Raw genomic sequence first — 13950 nt, 5'->3', positions numbered from 1 at the left:
TCTGGATTTTCAGCATACTCGTGCCATTCAATTCATGTTTTAAAATCTAGCCCTGCTTCACCCAGTTTACTGAGTTAACTGGTTCACCAACTTCGCTGAAATGTATAGCTGAGTATCACTCATTTCGGTCCAGGCAGGCCAGCTGTTTAAGAACATAGCTACGTGATGGGCTTTCCTCAATGTGAAAATTAATTTGCACCCCTTCCTCATAGCAGATTATTAGCAAAATGGCTTTTCTTAAATTCTGGATCTATAATATGAAAACTCAGAACTGCGTAGTGAATGCTCACCAACTGGTCCCCAAGTTGAAGAGATAATTTAATAGCCCATGCCACATTACTTGGATGATTTAATTGTTCATGCCTTTTCTTATGGAGAATTTTATCTTTAAAAGCACTTTCCCTGACCCTTCAGTGATCTGTTTCATCAGAAAAACCTTTCTGGTTGACGACATGAGCAAAGAGTACATTTAAGACCTATACTGGTCTGAAAACAACTGGTTAAAAAAAGAAGAAGAAATGTTTCTATGTATCGGATGATAATATTTTCCAGCCCAGCACGTAAGAATGTAGTTTCCGAACGGCCCTGGGTCATTTTTGTGGTGTCGTGGTCATGTCCTCTAAAGGACGCCTATGGAAGGGTCACTCAGCCCTGGGCTCAGTGCCTTTGCTGGAGGGCAGCAAGGTGGCAGAACATCCGGGGGTTTTTTCATCTATTTTGTTTCACTTTTATTTAGTAAAACTGCCCTGGAAGTCACATAAAAAATTAATTAATGAAGTTAACATATAGAAGTTCAAGAGAGCTAAGCAAAGATTCTCTAGGCTGAGCCCAGACTGGAAGCCGAGTGGAGGGGTCTCAATTCTCACCCAGGCAGGTGTGTCAGGTCTCCAAGGCAGAGTGCCATCCCCAGTTCCAGGGCCGATACTGCTACTGAACCAAACACCTATCATGACAAACACATTGTGTTTGTTTTCAAGTTAAAATAATGAATGTCAGGTATAGCGGGAGCACCAGGGCCTCCGGGAAGGGACTTGAAAATCGGAATAAGGAGACTGCCAAAGAGGATCAGAAATCCTTCTTTTGTTTGTTTCTTTCTCACCTGCCCTCCCATGGAGGTCTTACAATCTCTGCAGCCTTGATTCACTGGGAAGGTGAACACTTTCAACCTGTGAGACTGTTTTTTCCTAAGGAGCTTTTGACACACTTATTTTGTTTCTTCTTCCAAAGTCATTATGATACTGAAGTCAAATAGTAAACAGGTGTATTGTGGACTGAAGGAGCAATAGCTAACCTAAACCAGCTAGAATTATCAGTGGCATGGCATTCCATTTATGGCAGTTGCTTTCTCAGTGTGCTAGACGGGTTTCCCACGAGGACACTCTGGGTAGAAAGCTCAATGTCATTCCAAGCCTGAGTTGCTGGGTGGGTTGGGAGACACAGTGGACAGCTCTTCCAACAGAGGCAAATGGCATCAAAAGCTGGCAGTCCTTTCTTCCCCTTCTCCCAAAGTGAAAACGCAACACCACTAGCCAGGTTTACTCTGACCTCCCACCCCGAGGCATTACGTGGCACTTGATCTGAGTCAAGGTATCTTGCGGTTTCCATCAAGGTGAGTAACGGGAAGAGGCAGATCAGTCATGTAATTGCGTGGGGAACCCTCTGTGCTGGATGCATGCCTGGTTCCGATAAGGCTTTGGAGCACGGGGTGATGGTAATTTAGAAAAAAATATATACTTTTGTTTTCATTCCTCATCAAAATTTGCTCTGTGATAGTCTCAATCCTTAATTGTGTCTTTTTACTTATTTTTGTCATTTCAATTGGTTGTAAAGAGTTCTGTCTACTATCAGAAGTATGAATTACTAATAAACCAATCCCAATGTCCAATGTCCCGGCGTGGCCAGTACATCAGACTGTATGGGATTTAAGTCATTTCTTATGGAGGTCACGACAGCTGACAGCTCAGCTATAGGACCCTTTCAAGCCACCTCCCAGGAAAATAGTCTCACGGGGATGGGAAGTCAGAAGAAGTTCCACCTCTCAGTGTATTGGAAGAGTTCTACCGGATCTGCAATTCAGAACATGGCTGGGGGCAAGAAAAGGATGCCCAGAGGGTGGCGCCTGCCTGAGGCTGGGCTGGTTTGCAGGGTGGTGCAGGGTCGTCCCGCAGCTGCCGCACTGACATGACCAACCTGAAGGGCTCAGAAAAGAATCTGGGGAACACCCCCCACTCGGTCCTCTCAGATACCACCTTCTTCACAATGGGTCAGATCAGCTTGGGAGGTGGGTCCATATGATTCCATAGGAACTGGGAAGCGAAAACCTTAGAAAGCTGGGTAGATGTTGAAGCTACACCAAGTCAAATATACAGAAATTCAGAGATTCCTCACACCCTGAAGCCGGTAGTGCCCACTACAACAGTCTACTTAATAACGGTGGGTCTCGCCTCGCTGACCATGTCCCGAAACCTGCCCTGCATCTGAAGACTCCGGGCCACGCTGCGCCTCCTCATCTGCCCACCCCCGGGGCCCGCCCTGACCCCCAGAGTGAAGTCTCACGCTGAGCCTATCATCAGCCTGGCATCTGCGCTCAGCAGCAGAGCCTCTGAATTCAAAACAGGGCTGTTTCCTGGCTCAGAAGTCCAGCGCCAAATTCCTTAGGCTCAGAAGTGATGGGAAAACAGATCTTCAGCATTCCTCTGATTTAGAAATCATTCAAGCTGACAACAGATAAGAAATTGACAAGGAGATGCGAACGCCTTCACTTACATGGCTGTCTTCTTTCCCTTCTACACAGTGAGGAACAGAGGGTCCTTCGCCTTGGTTTTCTTACGTCTCTCAGCTTAAAGCACGGCCTGTAACATTCATTCCAGTGTGTGTGAGCCGGAGGGTGTCAGCTCTGTTTCGGATGCCACACCACATGGATTCCAGAGGGGCCGCAGCGTCCAGGGTGCTGCTTCCTGCACGCTTCCCGCATGACCCAGGCCCTGCTCTGCACGGAAACTGCGCAGGAGCAGCCTAACAGTGAAGGCAGTCAGTCGGGCAACCCTGAGGGTGTTGGTGGCTTAAGTATCGAGGAGATGGAGTTGAGGTTCTGGCTCTGGACTAGGGAAGTCCTCGTGCAGCCCTTGTGCTTCACAGGTGAGGCCTGCAGAGGCAGGCACTGCAGAATGTCGGTTAGACGACTGACTAGTAAGGGGAAAGCCCAAGGACTTCCTATGGTCCAAGTCTTCCCACTCCTCCAGGGACATAAACCTCTTTAAGACACTGATGTGAGTTAGGTCTTCTCCAGGAAAAAACAACCATATGCATATAGACGTACACAAATGTTTGCAAATAAACTCAAGAGGTCACGGAGCCCAAGCTCACCTCTGTGGGCTCACCTCTGTGGCTTCACGGGCCCATAAACCCCAGATTAAGAATTTCTGCCCCCCCCAAAAAAACAGTTTTCTAATAGAAAGTGCTACTTTTAACCCTTTTCAAAACTTAATTCTACACTAGCTTTAATGATGTAATCTATAAACTTCAGGGAAGAAGCAATTCCAACAACTCAGATAACTTAAGCCCTGATCAATATTTCCATATGTTTAACATGTGTCAAGTTAAGAAATGCATAGTAGAAATTTAAACCTCCATGTATTTTACTAGTGATTTCACATAGACATGGAATATCTTTTCTCCTAATATGGAGATGGCTCAGCAGTATTTAAATGATTCCTTATCCGAAGTCATATAAATATGCACCAGATGTATCTTTTGTAAATGTTATGTTTTTCAACTTCTCAGCATTTGCAAGTAGTTGAAAGTTACGTCAAGCATGCTTTAATGGGGCATAAAAGTGCATTGTATTCAAAGAGATGGCACAGCTCTGTATTAGGTGAAAATACAAATGTTGTCAATGGACATATTTTCATTTTATTGATTTACACCGCATAACAGAATGCCCTGTGTTCTTCTTCACATGTAAGTTCTATCTCAAATAAAATGAGCTAGATATTTAAAAACCATGCTTACATTAATGGATTCCCCCGATGACAGAAAATTCAAAGCACAGAATTTTATGACTAGAAGGCAATTTAAAAATCAACTAAATCCCAGACCCTGATTTAACAGATGAGAAAACTGATACCGTAAGAGCCACATGAGGCAACAATCGCTGAGTTAGCTGTGGCTCAGTGTACGAATTCACATGCCCTGAATGCAAGGGACTGTGCTGAGCTCTCTATACTGTCTGCCTCTTAACTACCTAAACAAAAGAAGGAGAAGAAACAGTAAAACATAATTTATTGATTTCCTGGGACATATTGGGAAGAAACTGTCAAATTATCTTATGGGAAGTAAATATAGGCAGTAAAATGCCAACTGTTAGCATTAAAAATTGTCACAGAATATCATCGTGCTGTTTCTTTGATATTAAATTCTGATGGACTCAAGATCCACTTTTTTATTTTTAGTACAAAAGATGTCCTAGTAAGTTCCTCTCAGAACATTTTCATTGAGGTTAGATACATCAAAGGTATTTGGGAAATATATTCAAGTCAGATGTAATTGACAGTTCATCTTGAAAACTGTGGCTTTTTAAATAAAAGTTAACATTGATAGCTTATTGTAAAACCCTTTTTTAATTTTTTTTATGTTTTTGCTACAAAGAGAGTAAGCCCGTTCTGGGCTGCTGTGTGCTCTGGCCTCGCCCCGGGAGGGCAGCACCGAGGGCATGTGTGAGCCGCCTCTGGTTTACCGGCTCCCTCTCCACGGGGGTTTTTCTCTGTCGTGGGTTACTATAAACTGCCCTGATTTCTTGCAGTGAGTCAGCATATTAATTCATTAATAACGAATTAATTAATGGGTGAGAGTCATTTTGCTGGGAGCCAAGTAACCTTTTCATTTTAATTTTCACAAATAACATTTTGCCCTTTAGGGGTGAGTGGCAGCAATGATTTCATTTTGGGAAATCATCATTGAGGTTTACTCCCTTTGGGGCGTAAACCAGCTGTCAGGGGAGCACCCATGTTTCACAAAGTCGCACAACTGACTCTCCCCTCAGACCCGAGCAAAGCCTTGGCTCCCTCTGTCTGGGAACCGGCATTTGCACACCCTGCCCCTCCCCCAGCACGGTGAGGAGCCCACCTAACCTCACAGCACTCCTACCCACCGCACTGTTTTATCCTGGGCCCCCAAATAAGGCAGTGGCCCTGCCCATGGCTGCGAAGGTGTCACACGTTCCTGCAAAGGTGTTGGCAAGCTGAGCACCTGAGGGGTGAGCCAGCGAAAGCAGCCCACAGGCTGTCCCACCGGAGTCAGTAGCCACCCTGCTCAGAGGCCGTGCCTCCCCAGGCACTCCTATCAGCGAAGCTGGCATGTACCGCATGTATACCTAACGCAGGAGTTTGTAGCTGTGCACACATGCACTTTCCGAGACCCTGTGACTGGCTCTGCTTCAGTGGAAATGGACCATCCAGACCAAATTGTGTTCATCATTTCAGGTTAGCATGGTGAGCCGGGTCCTGCTCTCAGCAGCTCAGAGGGCCGGCCATGGGGCTGGCTGTGACACAGTGGGTAAGCAAGCCTCGGGGCCTTGGAGACATTGTTGTGAATAAGACTAGCAGTGCCCTGCACTCACAAATACCACATGGCTGCTTTGCCAGCTAGCATGAGTGTCCCTAAAGGTGAGAAAGCAGCAGGGGCCTCCAACATTTGGAAAACAGTAAAGCAGTGCTATTAAATGCACATTGTCTTGCCCTGGCCAGGATAGCTCAGTTGGTTAGAACATCATTCTCATTCGCTAAGGTTGTAGGTTTGATCCCTGGTCAGGGATGTCTGTCTATCTATCTACCTATCTATCTATCTATCTATCTCCCTTTCTTTCTCTAAAATAAATAAAATAAAAACAGCACATTTTCACCTTGTTAGTGTAGCTCAGTGACTGTCAACCCAAGAACCAAGAGGTCCCTGGTTTGACTCCCAGTCAGAGCACATGCCCAGTTGTGGGCTCAACCCCCAGTAGAGAGTAGAGATGTTTGTTTCTCATCAATGTTTCTGTCTCTCTATCCTTCTCCCTTCCTCTCTAAAAAGAAATAAAAACATTTAAATTTGTTTTGAAAAGCACATTGTCTCTAAGAGATAGGACCAAGGTTCAAATTGGGTGCCACCACCACATGGCGACTTAGTCCTCAGATGCCTCGGTTGACTCATCTGTCAAACCCGGTGCGAGCAGAACTTCAAAGGGTGCTTAAAGGCTTACACGGGACAGCGTCCACATGGCACATGTTTTCATACCTAATACATGGCAGGTCTTCAGTAATACTGTGTCATTGTGATTATTGTTATCTGTGTTATTGTTAGAGAAATTCTCTTTTGAGTCAGTAGGCATGAGAATGAGAAAAGCTTTGCTTGGAAGAGTTCACTTTTCTGACCTCCCCAGACCCAGCGATGGCACCAGTGGACTGCTCTCCTTCCAGCCCATTCAGGGAAGAGAGAGGAGAGGGTCCGGATGAAAGCCCCACTGCCCCTGTCGGACATGGCTTTGGAGTCCAGCTGCCTGCCCTGCCTGTGGCTACCTTGTTCCCATGACAAAGTCCAGGCTGAGGTGGCAAGAATATGTTCAGAAGGAGCTGGAGGAAAATCTCAGAGCCTCCCTCTGGTTCCCCTCCCAGGAATCCCTTTGGTTTTGGTTCCCTGAGGATCAAAGGGACAATCCCATCAAACTTAAAGTGACCATAAAGAGATGTCTGTTGGGTGAGGGGTAAAGGGGGAGGAGTCCATACTAGGCAGTCTCACTCACCTCCAATAGGTGTGTCCCATTTAACAACTCCTTCTCCATGAAGAACAGGGCCCACTAGAATTGAGAGCCAACAACAGTGGTTGGCAAAGAGGTTGCTTCTTCTCAACATCACTTATCCCACGACACCCATTCCTCCTCCCCAAAGTTTTGGGAAACCAATTCAATGCTTTCTCAACCCCTGTACAGACCTGTGACATTTAAAGCATAAGGTTTTAGCACAAGAAAATTTAAAAAATAGACAATAAATTTGTATTCAATGCTTAAGGCACCTATCCCTTAGGAAAATGTATATGAAACATTTTTTTTCTCCACAAAACCACATTAGCTGTTACCAATGCCATTGCATTTACTAAGACTGCAAGCGAAGATCTGCTCATGGACACAGGCAAAGCTGGTCTGCCCTGGCTCTAAGACACAGAGCGCAAAGTAAGTGTGTGGCCAGGGGCCTGTGGCCAGTTTTCTATGAGCGTGAGGCACTTGCTTTAACTTGCACTGTAGCAGTTTCCACACCCAACACACACACACACACACACACACACACACACACACACACACACACACACGCGCGCACGCGGTGTTGGAGCTGGGCCTGGTAGGCTGGTCCCATTTAACAGGCAGGAGTGAGCGAGCTCTGGGTGGCCTGAGGGAGGGAAACAAGATGAAGATGTGGCCACACCCATGCTCTCTAAAGGGCTACCCGTGCAGCCGCGATCTAGTGTTTGTTGCCCACTGATTTGACTTCAAGGGCATCTCATCATCACACTGGGTCTACAGCCTCATAACCAAGGCCTTTGCTTCCAGCTCACACAATGGTTGCTAATGGCGCCAATTCACCAAAGTCAGTATTGGAAACAGCATTATTTTCAAGAAGCTTTATATTTATTATAAAGGGCAGTTTTTAAAAATCATGTCAAAACTGTTTCTAATGTCTTGGGTTTCTTTTTCTTTCTTTAAGGATTCTGCATTTGGGGCTAAGGGCAGTTAATAGCAGCCAGTCCTGATTGGCCAACATCTGTTTCTTTATAGAAACCTAGTTGCCAAGTAGCTGGACAGCAATACCCATTTGGTATTCATGGAAGTACTTGCCGAACAATAATGACAATAATTGCCTCTGATTCTTGTGTTTACAACACTGCCAAAGTATCATTAGGGCCTTATTTATAGATAATAATGCTTATTAATCACAAGTATTTGAATTTTGGAATGTATTAGATTAATATTCTTTTGTACCTCAGTTCTGTACTAATGCTGTGAAAGACACTCACTGAATGCAACTCAGTGCCAATGCTTATTTTGAGCTGCAAAATAATGTGTGTAATTTGCAGGTGAAAGATAAAGAAATTACATGGCTACCTCTCACCAGCCTGCACCATGATCAACAGCCAACTTCAAGAATTATTCCCTAACTCTAAAATGAGAAAGGAAAGAAGCAAAATAAATCCCTCTGTGGGTATTCTTTCCAAAAAAAATCTTGTAAATTCTTATGATGGGAGAACTTCCTAATAATAAGTCTATTACCTTGTTTTGCCATAAATCTTCAGTGGATGGCATCAATTTATTGAAAAGGGCCTGGGGTGAGGAATAATTAGCGATTCTGTAAAAATTTCATATTGGGTAAGTTTATGGAGGCTTAAATAAAAAAAAAATAGTGTAGGATAACTAACAGTTGTAACCAGCAAAAGTAAAACCTTCGGTCTAACTTCCCACTTGTTAAACATCCTTCATTCACCTATTCATTAAACCTTTCTATCTGTTTAATTTCTGTGCGAGCAAACATTAAAACTATCAGGTACTTCCCTATTTCTATGTGCATCTTAAAACAGAAATCATTAAAAATTCCAAAAGATTACCTCACTTTTTCTAAGATTAATACAAAAGAACATAATTTCTGTTGGTGTAATAAAACAATTTTTTTAAATATAAAGTATTCCCCGTCAGTAGTGGGTTGTTGTTTTCTGCTTTTACTTTTATTAGATCTATTTTATGCTGAATTTACTCCCGGGCCGTAAGTTTTTGTTTCTTCCGTTTCTTCTGGGATGTCTTTTTCTCCTGTGCACCCTCTCTTCTGGTTTCGGAACAAACGGCCCCTTCTCTGTGAGGAGCAGCTCAGTGTGGCAGGGAGAGCTCACGGACGGCTTAATCCGCCCAAGGGCTCTGTAGGTTCTATGTTGCATCTTGGGAGCTTTGTTCACCTGAATGTGCTCAACAACCAGAGGGTCTGCCTCTAAACCCTGAAGTTCAACATTGCTCTCAGCGTTTTCAAGCACGTGCAGCAAACATTCAGCACTCCTTTTGGGCCACCGACCCTGTGTCCAGCCCACTTTCACCTGGGCACACCTACCAGCTCCATATTGTAATGACAGAATGACACACACTGCTTCTTTAAAGGGACCTCCTTCAGATACTTGGGGGCTTTTCGAATACGCCCTTGATGGCCTGGGCAGTTTCAGGAGTGTTCTTAAAGTGAACACAATGACCCCAGCCTCTTGATTTGCATGATTTCGTGGGGTTTTCTAGGTCTAGTGAATAGCGAACCATCTGCAGAGGCCACCTCTGGCTGCTCTGGGGAAGAGCCCCGGTCAGTAGATTTCTCCTGGCCACTCCTTCCCGGAATCACAGCAAATATGAAGTCAGCGATACTTCCTTTTTATCTGGCATACAGTTTTATTTGTTCTTCGACTATTCATGCTTTGTGTTAGAATAATACTTCAGCTGTTTAATTAGATGAATGCAAAATATACTGACATATTCTTCCAGAAATATATGCAAAGGAAAGCCTATTAATATGGTTCGTTCTAGGTGCGACTAGATAGCTTTTTAAAAATTGCCTGTAATTAATGTTTACTAATAACCTTTAGACTACACCCAAATCATGCTTACTCTCATCCCACTCCACCAAAGACTACTTTAAAAGGGGGTCTGGGTCTAAGAGCCACCTACAACCGATAACATTGTCCTCTCTTTTTCTCTGGATCTTTGTCCCCGACAGGAAGCAAAAGGATTGTATCTTTCGATTCACCAAATTACACCGAGAAAACTGTCCTCCCTGAAAGATCCTTGAAAATGTGTTCAACTACCATTTCCAAGTCAGAGCATACAAGGCGGCCAAGATTCCCACTCATTAAATGTATAATGTTAACATTTTAATCTATTGCTAAATGTAAATAACTTAGCAATCCCAGTTGGACTATTTAATATTAATTTAAAGTATTTTATAATGTGTGTGTATGGCTCCTCTCGTGGGGCTAAGTAGGAAGGTGAACAATTATCTAATAACTTCAATCACTGTACTCAGCCCAACCTGGCAAGTCAGACCCCTTAACTCTCTTTATTTAAATCTGGTAAAGGTCTCAACTGGAGGTCCATTCAGGTGTTTCATCTCTCATAACCCTGGGAGAATGCGGAGTCATGCAATAGCTTTTAGAATGAGTTGCTCTCTCACAAACGGAATCACTATAGATAGCCAATCTAGATTATTCCAATTTCATCACGTCTGTCTTTCTCTTCTTAACATGTAGATGGAAGAGAAAGCAGCAAGGCCTGAGTTCTCCAAATAATTCAGTTCTCCAATTTATTTTTCTTTCAGTAGGTATGGCCTGATTCTCTCGTTAAAAGTCACTAGTAGTTGGATGAGGAAAAAAATAAACATTTTGAGAGAACAGATACATCTCAACTCGATGTGGCACTGATAATGTCTAAACACTGGGCTTAAAACTGACCTCCCCCATGATGTCTCTCTGAAGCTCACTGAACTAGCCTCACCCAACTGCTTATAGACTTGAGACTAAAAGAAAGAAAGACTGAAGAGAGAATAGAAGAGAGAGAGAAGAGAAGAGAAGAGAAGAGAAGAGAAGAGAAGAGAAGAGAAGAGAAGAGAAGAGAAGAGGGAGGGAGGGGGAATGGTTAGTCTATAAAGTTGGAGTTTAAATGTGAGAGTATTGAAATGATAATTCACTATGAAAAATGGTTTGACAGAATAACTTGTACTCCAACTTCCCAGCAGTTTTCTGGGCTTAGTTAGATATGAAACTTGAAATCTGTCAACATTTTACAGTTGCCCTGAGTTAATAAGCATTTTTCCTTGTTTTCTTTAACTGCCAAATTTTTAAATGAAATTGAATCTTGGATGCCTATGTTCTGGGGAGTTTTATTTGCTACATTATACTTCTGTCTGCTTGCAGGCTACAGAATGCCAAAATATTTATTCATACAAGTCTTTCTATGTCTGTAACTTGAGCCTACTAAAATAGGCCTTTACCCCTTCATTAATTAAATCGACGAAAAAGATTATTTTACATTTCAATTCTTCATCCAAATTTTTGAATGAATATTGTGCAAATCGTTATATAGCCTGTGTTTCCTTAAGTCACAGCACACCATCACATGGAAAACTTCCTAAAATAGAAGACTAACTTATTTTTGCAGTTGACTTTAAAGCCCATCTAGAATAAAATGTTTGCACCTCTTTCCAAGTTATAGTCTTTTTAAAGACTTTCACTTGTATTTCCATGGTTTTAACTTCAAGCATTTTAAAAGATTAAGAAACAAACCTCAAAAAGCAGTTGAGCCTAAAACTGATTTTAATTTTTACAAGCTCATCACTAATATTTAGACACCAGTGATGAGTCATCAGTCTTTCAAATACTGTCTCTGAAATCAATAAGCAATAGATTACATATGGGAATAAATGCCACCATAAATATTGTATATGTTTTTTCAGTAAAGAAATATACATTTACATAAATATAGAAAAGTCAACAAAATAATCTTATAATAAAAGTAAGTCTCATTACGTGAGAGAGCTCCTATTGTGGTTTTCAAGAACAGTTCAAAACTTTACTTTTTGATTCCTTTATCAGCTAGGACAAACAGTTGTTAAGGTGTAACATTCAGTTATAACATTTATCTACATTTGCTCAGCCAAACTGAGCACTGGATTCTTGCCAATGCATTCATTTTAACCCAAAATGAATTCTTATTTTAACCAAAAAAAAAGCCTTTGAAAATGAAAGACTTAAAAAACTAAACAAGAAACAAGTAACATGTCATCCCATATTATACATCATTTCAATGATAAATACATACTTCAATTTTTTTTTTTTACATTTTGAATTATCACTAAACTCCTGAATGTATTTTAATGATATAGAGGCCCATAAAATTAACTCCTTAAAAATGTTTCCTACATAGTAGAATGGAAAATAAAATTAATGTTTTTTGTTACCACATTCAGAATTTAATTTTAATTTAATTTCAACAGTATTTAATTTGCGAGGAGAAAAAGGCAAAAAAGATAAACCCTGGATTTTTATAGAATGTGCGTATTTAAATGAGCATTCAAAGTACAATGCCCTTTTATTTTATATAAAACAAGTTATTTAAGTTCACAATACTTTTAAATGGGATGTGCTTAAAATATTAATACAAGGCATATATTATTTATCAAGTTTTGGTGTCATATACAGTTGGCACAATTCAGATTTCAAAAGAAATTTTGAAGTTCATGTCAATATTAAGATAAACTCATTCTTCTCTTAAGACGTAGAATATATTGTTAATTGCAGAAGTTTGGTATATTACACATGGGTTTTTATATGCAAATGAATTCAGTTGGGTATGTATATTATTTCATTATGTTATGTACATAAACATCTACCCTGTGCATATGTATATTTACATGATGTATAAATATGTGCATATTACCAAAGGGTGCTACCCTGAAGGAAGAGCAGGAGCTTCAGGGCTGCCATACACTATTTTCGTTAACTGTTTCGTGAAAGTCATTCGGTTTTTCTTTTTTTCACAGCCACAGAGACGGGTGTTTATAGACAAGGTTTATTTATTTACTGTTTTCCAAAAGGCTAGTTTGATAAACTTATGCTCACATATGCCCTAAGTAAATGAGTGATCTCTCCCCTCCATCCTTCAGGAAGGCCTGTGGGAAAACGGCTGGATAAACAATTCAAAGAAAAGCCAAACTTAGATTCTAAAAACAAAAGCTCATCTATTTAAACATTAACATTTTATCATTAACATTCTTTATTAAACTTTAGCTGTCTACAAATCATCTTATGGAAAGGCCTGGTCAAAGTTCCACCGGCATATTAGCTGGTGATGGTCTCTTGAGGTGAATGTCTGCAAATTGTACTGAGAGCCGTGTCCAGGACTTTAAAGAGGTCTTTTAAAGAATCGTGGCTAATAGTAGAACCGTCTAACCTTAATAAATCCAAGAAACAAAAAATACATGTCACTAGTATTTCTAAGTTATTGAAAATGCTCAGATGCAAACATTAGGGCCCCAAGGGGACAACTAAAAGTATGAAGTGTCTTTTTAGGATCTCATGTTATCAAAAACACAACTTGGCAGTGGGGTTCATATTCCCCAGAATGTAACTATGTCACCTTTTCCTGAATTCTCTCTGCCCTGCTTTCCCCTTGAGAGGTGAGCAGTCCAGGTGGGCCTGGTTAAAGTTTTCAAAAGGAGGAACTTCATTCGGCCCAAATTTTCTCCTGCTAGTCCGCTTTCCCTTTTCCAAAGAGATAACTGACAGCCGTTTTGTAATGAAATTATGGAAATCAAGACTGGAGGGAAAGGGAGTCATTATTTCAGAACTGAAAAGGTGTGGGTGTCTTCACTCCCTCCTTCCAAATTTCACAACTGAAAAGGAGCGAGCGCATTGGAAAGGGGCTGGGGCAGTGGCACACAACAGGGCAGCCAGAGACCCCCAACGCGATTTTAGTTGGCTCCTGCCGCCTTCCTCTGCCTCCAAAACTAAAAACGACCTCCATGCAAGCGATTTTTAAGGCGAAGACGGAGGAAGCAGAATCCAGGCCCTGAAACGCGGCCTCCCTGTCGGGGAATGTGGTCTGAGGGGCAGGCTGGACGAGGGGAAAGCCCTCAGTGGCATTTCACGGGAATACTGTCCCTTTCAGCCTTGCCCTCGCTCACGTGAGTCAGTGTGTCCAAGGATGTCCCGGGGCCACGAGAGGGACCTCTCTGGGAAGCAGATGGGATGCAGGTGGAAAAGACGCACTTATAGAGAACAGAGGAGGAGATGGGGCGGGTGGAATAAGCTCTAGGGCTGAAGATTCGGATCCGAAGGCTAAAAAGGTTACTCCGGCCCCGGAGCACGCTGTTGCGCGCCCGCCCTGTCCTCTGCGCGCACGCACTC

At 42.2% G+C, this 13950-nt stretch overlaps 1 long non-coding RNA gene and 1 pseudogene across 3 annotated transcripts in view; both read right to left on the bottom strand.

Annotated features, from left to right (window-relative positions):
- The window catches only part of LOC107182459, a 74341-nt gene that overhangs the window by 51430 nt on the left and 8961 nt on the right, over nucleotides 1-13950 (bottom strand). The gene's annotated exons all lie outside the window — the stretch shown is intronic.
- Nucleotides 8760-9473, bottom strand: LOC107182458 (annotated as a pseudogene).

The sequence above is a fragment of the Myotis davidii genome, unplaced genomic scaffold (assembly GCF_000327345.1).
Source record: "Myotis davidii unplaced genomic scaffold, ASM32734v1 scaffold336, whole genome shotgun sequence".
NCBI lineage: Eukaryota > Metazoa > Chordata > Mammalia > Chiroptera > Vespertilionidae > Myotis > Myotis davidii.
Note: the sequence above shows the minus strand (reverse complement) of the source record. Positions and strands in the feature narration are given on the sequence as shown.